The sequence below is a fragment of the Myotis yumanensis genome, unplaced genomic scaffold, assembly GCF_028538775.1.
Source record: "Myotis yumanensis isolate MYYU_CA2020_CCGP unplaced genomic scaffold, mMyoYum1.0.hap1 SCAF_1, whole genome shotgun sequence".
NCBI lineage: Eukaryota > Metazoa > Chordata > Mammalia > Chiroptera > Vespertilionidae > Myotis > Myotis yumanensis.
Genome location: NW_027223752.1, coordinates 354,625 through 363,144, shown reverse-complemented (window position 1 = coordinate 363,144; position 8,520 = coordinate 354,625). Strand labels below are relative to the sequence as shown.

General features: G+C 59.5%; 1 protein-coding gene across 4 annotated transcripts in view; it reads left to right on the top strand.

Annotated features, from left to right (window-relative positions):
- The first annotated feature begins 220 nt into the window (after positions 1-220).
- TRAF3 (TNF receptor associated factor 3) overlaps positions 221-8,520 on the top strand; it is a 90,624-nt gene continuing 82,324 nt past the window's right edge. For 3 of the 4 annotated variants that reach the window (XM_070411554.1, XM_070411564.1, XM_070411548.1), the window contains exon 1: positions 223-378. The gene's annotated coding sequence lies outside the window, so the exon portion shown is untranslated. Of the gene's footprint in view, positions 379-8,520 lie in introns of all 4 variants that reach the window. The other variant, XM_070411571.1, reaches the window with a different exon arrangement.

Here is an 8,520-nt window from a genome sequence, read left to right as displayed (position 1 = left end):
TTGGCAACCGGGCGCGAGCGTGCGCGCGTGCGCGTGGGGCGGCCGCGCCGGCGGTCCTGCGGCTCCCACGCGCGCGGGCGCGGGCGCGGGCGCGGCGGGGGCGGGGCGGGCGCGCTCCGGGCGGGCGCCGGCGGGGATTTCCAGCGCGAGAGGAAGTGCTGCGAGCGGGAGCGCGAGGGCGCGAGGAGCGCGGGGCGGCGCGGCCGCCGCGTGCGCGAGCCGGTTGCAGCCCAGCAGGGACTTTCCAGCCGGCGGCGGCGGCGGCCGCCGGCCCTTCCCCGCCCCCCGACATGGGGCTGCCCGGGGAGCAGGACGCTGCGGACCGCGGCGGAGGACGCGCCCGGCGCCCCTGAGCCACGAGCGGCGACGGACCGCGGGGTAAGGGGCGGCGGCGGGCGGGAGGGCGGGCGGCGGCGGGCGGCCCGGCGGCTCCATCCCGGGCTCCATCCCGCGCCCTCGGCGGCGGCGCGGGGCCGGGGCGGCGCAGGCCCGGCGCCCGGCGGCGAGTGCCCGGTGCGGCGCCGCCTCGCCCGGTCCCCGCCGGGCCGCCCGCCCCTCGGACGCCTCAACTTCGGGAAACTTTGCGCCCGAGGCCGGGCCGGGGCCGCGGGGCCGGGGCTCCGCAGCTTTTAAGGAAACGGGCGCCCGGGCCTCCCGCGAACGTGACCCCGCGGCAGCGAGAGCAGCATCTGCCGCGCGGCGGTGCCGGGACCCGGGCCGCGGGGCTGCCCGCACGCACGAGCGGTGGCCGGCGGCTGCGGCGGCGTCCGAGCCATTATTTAAAAGTTTACCCTGAGTCATTCCTCTGCAGAGGAGCGCGCCTGATTCACGCGGCGCTGCGGGCGGGCGGCGGGCGGGCGGCCCGGTTTGGGGCAGATGCACGCATTCCCCTCCGGCCGCGGAAGGTCAGCGCGGCGCCCCGAGCGCGGGGCCGGCCCGGGCTGTGCCCGCTGCGGGCGCCGGCCGCCCGGCCACGTTTCCCCGTCGCCCGCCCGGGGACGCCGCTCCTGTTCAGCCCCGTCGCGGGGGTTCCGTGCGGGACCCCGTCCCTTCCCGGGAAACAGCAGCGAGATGGAAATGAAGCGTGTGGACGTGCCCGGAAATTTAAGGAGCCTTCAGGTCACGGACCTCCGAAGGGGACAATCTTATTGCACCTTTTTCGTGTGAAGCTGTGACTCGGTTTTCGAATGGCATAGAGGTGTGTGTGTGTGTGCGTGTGTGTGGTTATTCATTTATTTTTGTGGAGTCCACAGAGGCTGCGTGGAGTGGCGTTGTTGCCGCTTCTTAATTTACATTCACAGCACACAGCTGAGGAGCCCCCCCCCCCCCCCCCCCCCGCGTTTGCTGGGAACACACACGGGGAAGCTCTGGGAAATGTTGATTTCTGTCCCTTCCTATGTCTGCAAAACCCGGCGGCCATCGCCATCGGCGGGCGCTAAGATCTCCTCTGAAACGGCCTGTGGGGAGACCCAGCCCGGGCAGGAGCCTGGCCGGCCGGCGGGCCGCCGTCCGCTGCTCTGCTCCGAGGGCCGCGTTGTGACAAGGTGCATGTTAGGAATGAGTCGGAAGACGAAAGCATTTTGGGCCCAAAGAAAATAAGCCTCGCCAGTCTGATAAGTGGTCAGTGTCACCCCGGATTGGGAACCCTCCTGTGAGTAGGCGCTGGGGACAGAAACCGGCCGGGATGCCAGCATCCCCGGCGAGCACCAGGCCTTGCGGGTCGGGTCGAGGCGTAAGATGTTCGGAGTCTCGCCCAGACGCCATCGGTCCCAGCTGTCACAATGCAGAAGCCAGGGGCGCCGGGAGCTGCCAGGGAGAAGGCCAGACTTTTTTTTTTTTTTAAGACGTTCATGTGAATTTTTCTGTGAGGGGAACGGGGACCCATTATTTTCCTTGGACACTACCCATTCATTTTGCAGAAAGATGGCAAGAGCAGGGGCCAGTTCTGTTAAAAAGGATTCCTCCTTGAAGAAGGCCCTCCGTGCACCTGAAACATGTTTGCTTCTGCTGTTTTCCCGTGTTGGGGATTTTGATTCTGTAAACACCCCTGGCAGGTCCCTTCCATTTTTCACTCTGCAGAGAGGGACCTTTCTGGGGTGTTGTCAGGATAGATATGCTAATGAGCTGAAGGGTGAGAATGATTGACTCCGGTGAAGTCCTTTTTAAAAATGATGTGAAAGCTGTACTTGAAGAAAGATAAAACTGCCTCTGTGGTGTTGCAAGCCTGAGCCAGCTCAAGCACACAAAGGAAATTGCATTAAATTTGCCCATCTCTGTGTTCTCATCCTCTTACCCGATTCTCCCAAGCAGCGGGGATCTAACCTATCACATATTACGCAACCGCCGGGTTTCCTTGTAGTGGTCACTTTAAGAACTCCCTTAGCCCAGGGGGCATCCTCTGACCAAGGCCCTCTGCATGGACCAGGGGATCATGCTTGACCCCTAGGGGGCTTCCGCTGGAGTGCTCACAGGGGAAGATACGTTATCTGGGGGGCCGGGAGGGGGGCGGGCGAGGAGAGTCATAATATTGACTTAAGGTACAGAGAGAAACTGGGAGAAGGCTGTGGAGTGGGGAAGAAGGCGGTGAGGCCAGGGGATTTGGAAGGTGACCAGCGAGAGGCAGCTGAGGCCTAAGTGTGGAGATGGTGCTGAGACTTGTTCTGAGCTGGAGGCATGAAGCCATGAGAGAGGGCCCGACGCCCGCAGGCAGGAGGGGCAGAGAGGTGAGCGGGGGGTGCAGCTGGCAGGTTAGCAGGCTTGGGGTCCAAAGGAGCTCATGGAAACAGAAGAGAAAAGGGAAAGTTGTGCTTGTGTAGTATTATTCATAATTAACTAAAAAAGACAAAATGGCTCTCATTTTGGAGCGCCTTTCCTGTGTTGTGCACAGCACCATCCTAGACGTGGTGGGTGGTGGGGCACTGACCAGCCCAGGAAGAGGAGGTGAGGCTCTTATCAGTCAGCATTAGAACCTGTTTTGGGGGCCGAAAATTTTGTCTCCCTGTGCAGGCACCTTGGGGTGAGGCTGGCAGGTGGTGAGATGTCACCGGGGCAGGTGACTCCTGGTTTCTGTCAACTGCAGAAATCAGGTTGGCATCTTGTACTGAATTCTGTATTCCTCTAGATAAGTGGATCATTAGCTGGGACTTGGGAGTCTTTTGCCCATTTAATTTAATGTTCAATTAATGTGCCTCGAGTTCCCATGATGTTCTAGTTACAGTGCCAGGGTGAGGGAGAGACCGCACTTGCCTTTAAATTCAGGGTCTGCGGAAGTCTGGGGCTTCCTGGCTGGTGCACAGTGAGGGGAGGAGCCAGAACCCAGTGTGGGGAGGAGCCAGGACCCAGTGTGGGGAGGAGCCAGGACCCAGTGAGGGGAGGAGCCAGAACCCAGTGAGGGGAGGAGCCAGAACCCAGTGTGGGGAGGAGCCGGGACCCAGTGAGGGGAGGAGCCAGAACCCAGTGAGGGGAGGAGCCAGAACCCAGTGTGGGGAGGAGCCGGAACCCGGTGTGGGGAGGAGCCGGGACCCGGTGTGGAGAGGAGCCGGGACCCGGTGAGGGGAGGAGCCGGGACCCAGTGAGGGGAGGAGCCGGGACCCAGTGAGGGGAGGAGCCGGGACCCAGTGTGGGGAGGAGCCAGAACCCAGTGAGGGGAGGAGCCGGGACCCAGTGAGGGGAGGAGCCGGGACCCAGTGAGGGGAGGAGCCAGAACCCAGTGAGGGGAGGAGCCGGGACCCAGTGAGGGGAGGAGCCGGGACCCAGTGAGGGGAGGAGCCGGGACCCAGTGTGGGGAGGAGCCGGAACCCAGTGAGGGGAGGAGCCTGGACCGGCCTCTCAGCCAGAGCGAAGACCCCTGGAAGAAAGTTGAGTCAATGTGGACTCCGGTATAGAAGACGTCCTGGTGGAGTTCGGAAAAGGGCAGGGTCCTGGCTGCCTGGGGTCGGGAGGCCGGAAGTGTGCCTCCAGCTCCTGCCAAGTACCCCTGGTGTTTGTCAGATGCGACCTGCAGGCTGGCCGCCCTGCTGCTGGCCAGGGGTGCAGTGTTGGCTGCCCCGCAGTGGCGTGTCCAGGGGTGATGTCTCTGCGCATCCTCCGGCCCTTGCAGGCCCTTTGTGACCCGAGCTGGGCGGTCAGGCCTCCGCCCTGTGCAGGCCGCCCTGGGTGGAGCACGCAGCCGTCCCTCCTCCCTCTCCAGGTAGGAGTCTCTGTGTGTGCAGGGGGTCCCGGTGTGCTCAGGGGGTCGGGGTGTGTGCAGGGGGTCCCGGTGTGCGCAGGGGGTCGGGGTGTGTGCAGGGGGTCCCGGTGTGCGCAGGGGGTCGGGGTGTGTGCAGGGGGTCCCGGTGTGCGCAGGGGGTCGGGGTGTGTGCAGGGGGTCCTGGTGTGCGCAGGGGGTCGGGGTGTGTGCAGGGGGTCCCGGTGTGCGCAGGGGGTCCCGGTGTGCGCAGGGGGTCCCGGTGTGCTCAGGGGGTTTCCATGTGCGCAGGGGGTCGGGGTGTGCTCAGGGGGTCAGGGTGTGCGCAGGGGGTCGGGGTGTGCGCAGGGGGTCCCAGTGTGCACAGGGGGTCGGGGTTACAGAGCCTCTCCCTCCCCGGGGCCTCCCCTCCCTGCTGCCCTCTCACCCACCCCGAATCACCCACGTCTCTTTAGTTCTCCAGACATAAAACATCGGGCCCTATAATTTCATTTCATGATTTTTTTTGAGAGTTTGTTCCATGCTGATTTTGACTCCATATATAAAAATATATTTTTAAATTTTATTTATTTTAAATGGAGGTTACTTGGTAACTTCTCATGATGCCATTCTACCAAGAAAGATACCACACTTGTGGTTTTGATATCCTGATTTCCTTTCCAATTTAAACACTTGATTCTATGGCAAAACCTCAATACATATTTATAGGGAACTTGGATTCCGTAAGCGGGGAGAAAAGCAAAACGGATTAACCAAGTGGCATGAAACATCTTTAGGGCAGCGGCGGCTCCACATGGTGAAGGGGGAGAGCCAGCGTCATGCTGACTGTGCTGAGGGCTTTAAGACCAGCTCCGCTCGGGAAGGGTAACGCCCAGTAGGCCTCTCCCCTCCCCAGGGCTAGACCCTCCGCAGGCCTGGGAGAGGAGGGCGGACCGGGCCACCCGGTGGTCCTGTGGTGCGGCTCTGCAGTGGGCGGCTCTGCAGTGGGCGAGCCAGAGCCTCGCAGCTGCCACCCTTGCCTGTGCACCCCACGCACCCTTCCGGAAGCAGTGCGTGCCCTGGTCAGTTGCGTTAGGGACTCCCCAGCCTTCCTTGCTCAGTCATGCCCAGGAGTCACAACTTTACTCTGGAAATCAAATCTGTCCCTTTTGGATTAATAATGGCCCGGCCTTTGAAACGTGGTTACAGGGGAAATGAAGTGTTCTGGTTGCAGAGGGCTTTCCCGGGAGAGCGCGCTTGGCGTGGTGCGGGGACGGCTCAGGCTGTTTCATCTTAACATTTAATGCGAATGTGACGTTGTACTCAGTGATATGTCTGATTTTTCTAACATAAACACACTTTGCCCCCCTGAATTTTGGGTATGGTAGGTTCTCTGTAAGATGGTGTTTATGCTTAGCTTCCCTGGGCACCCGGCATCCCCCAGGCTGTGTGTCCCCCCGGACTGTGTGTGTCCCCGGGGCTGTGTGTGTCCCCGGGCTGTGTGTCCCCGGGCTGTCCACCCCCAGCTTCAGCGTGTGGGCGTGGTGGGAGACACAGTGGCAGCATCTGAACCGCAGCTGCCCTCTGTTCAGCACCAGCAGCGAGGGCGGCCTTTGCCCTCTGAGTCGGCTTCCCTGCCCGCACGGCGGATGGCACCACCCCCCAGCCCTGCTCGTCAGGAGTAGACCGTGAACCGTCCCGTGTTCGCTCACTTCCATGGAGGACTGCATGTGGGGAGTCAGCATGTGGGAGTCTGGGAGTGTAAACAAGAGGTCAGTCTTAGGGACCCTTGCGACTTTCTCACTGAGTTCCCTCATTTTATAAGGGCGGCAGCTGAGGCTCAGGATGGGGTAGTGGCTCCCCCAGGTCCTTTATGACAGAGCAGGGACTAGTCACCCCGAGTGGAGTGTCCCCTGCCTTCTTCATGCCCCAAGATCCACCCGGGAGGCTGCTTGGCCTCCACTTCCGACCCAGGAGAGTGGAGAGTTATTTAATCAGCGCAGTTTTGAGAATTTGCTCAGGAGCAGTGCTAGTTGCTGAAGCTGGAAAGTCGAGTAAGATGCTCTGTGATCAGTCTCCAAGGAGCTTCTGTACCAGGATGCGCCAGAGAGTCCTGGGGTGCTGGCACCAAGGGCAGGTGCGGGGGTGGGGGTGGGGGGGGACTCTGGGGGAGGCAGGGCCCGTTGCCTGGGACCAGGGCTTAGGAGGTGGTTTCTGGGAGGATGAGCATGAGCAAGCTGGCTGTGGGGGAGCGAGCTCACGGTGAGGCCCAGGGGTCTGGCGGCTGCCCTGGGTGCCAGCCTGACTTTGGCGAGAAGATTGTCCCATTTTACAGATGAGGAAACTGAAGAGCTCCAGGCCTGTGGGACCCCAGAGCTCAGGTTCTCATCACTGTGCTCGGTGGGCAGTTGGCGCTGAACTAAGTCCGCTTCTGGGTTCCGTTCAGATCCAGACCTTAAGTGTTGCTTTCTGGTTCCAGCGTTCTCGCTCTCTCCTGAGCGGCGCGCTGAGGAGCGGGGTGGGGTCCAGCACGAGCGTTTTGTGCAGCCGTTCTTCCCCCAAAGTCCGTTCTGCCTGCGCTGACTTCCCAGCCGGCACCCCGTTCCTTCTCTCTGTTCAGAGTTATTGTCCTGTGTCAGCAGCATTGCATTCAACGCCCTTTAAAATCCACTTCAAACACCCTCAGGTGCTGCTGATGTCTTGTGCGAATGTGCTGGTGACCCCATCCCTGCGCTCACATTCTGACTCATCAGGACGGTGTTCAGTTACTGTCTTCTCAGGGCTTCATGGCTCGTTGGTGATGACACGTCCCCAGGCCTGGTCACTCTGGACGGAGCAGACTGGGGTCCCCGACAGTCAGGTTCCTGCCATTCGCCTGGGAGTTAAGAATAGCTACGCGTCGCTGATGGGGACGCACGTTGAAGGCACAGGAGCCCTCTGCGCGGTTGGCAGGACGAGGCGTGCTGGGGTTTGGGAGGAGTGGGTGTGTGCCGTCTGCCGGAACCTCGGTGACGTTCTGCCCGGCCGGGAGGGTGCACCATGCACCTGCCAGAGGCACCTGCCTGAGCCGGGGGTCAGCTTCCTGGAGGGACGAGGGCACATTTCTTTCTGACACAGTTGGTGCTGGGTGGAGGCGGCAACATGGAGCCTTGTGATTCTGGAGGCTCCCCCACTCCCCCCCGGCTCGAGGGGTGTTCAGGGCGTCTTGGAAGGGGTCAGTGACAAGCTTCTTAAGAACAGGGTCACTTCACCGTGTTTTTGCAGTTTGGCCAAAGATGTGCTCGGTGACAGTGAGGCTTCCTCTGTACGGAGGGCCTCGGGGTTTGAGTCCGATCTGCCAGTGATAGTAAGTCACGTCTCCTCCCTGCACCTCATGTTCTCATCGACGGAAAGGTGACTGGGTATTGCAGGGGAGACTGGGAGACCCGACACAGCGGGAATTCCTCTCCCTCCCTCCTCTCCTGAGAGTTTCCGGAAGGGAAGACGAGCCAGGAATGACAGGCCTTCTGGGGATGAAGGCGGCCTGGAGGCCTGGCTGCAGCGGGGGTAGAAGAAGCACCCATTGGATTGTAAGGAAATGATTTGTGACGAAGAGCAAAAGGTCTAGAAACTAGCAATCACTGTATGTTTGCACACACAGGAATGTCTGCAGGTAGCCCCCCATTTAAAAAAAAAAAGCAATTTTTGTATGTGATGGTTTGTGATAAATTTATATTTTAGTAAATTATTTAGCAGAACAGTATTCTTCAATCCATTCTGGTATCTGCTTAGATGTCACTTCTTTTAGGACAGTGGTTTTCAACCTTCTGGCCCTTTAAATATAGTTCCTCATGTTGTGACCCAACCATAAAATTATTTTTGTTGCTACTTCATAACTGTAATGTTGCTACTGTTATAAATCGTAATATAAATAACTAATATGCAGGATGGTCTTAGGCGACCCCTGTGAAAGGGTCGTTCGACCGCCAAAGGGGTCGTGACCCACAGGTTGAGAACCACTGTTCTAGGAGGTCTTCCGTGAACACCCTAGTTCAGTGATGGCGAACCTTTTGAGCTCGGCGTGTCAGCATTTTGAAAAACCCTAACTTAACTCTGGTGCCGTGTCACATATAGAAATTTTTTGATATTTGCAACCATAGTAAAACAAGGACTTATATTTTTGATATTTATTTTATATATTTAAATGCCATTTAACAAAGAAAAATCAACCAAAAAAATGAGTTCGCTTGTCACTCTGACATGCGTGTCATAGGTTCGCCATCACTGCCCTAATTCCAAGAGCCCCGGTTGTCTCTGTCTAGTTCCTTGTGTGCTTTTTAAATTCGTAGCAGAAAATTGTCCATCGCCTTAGCCTG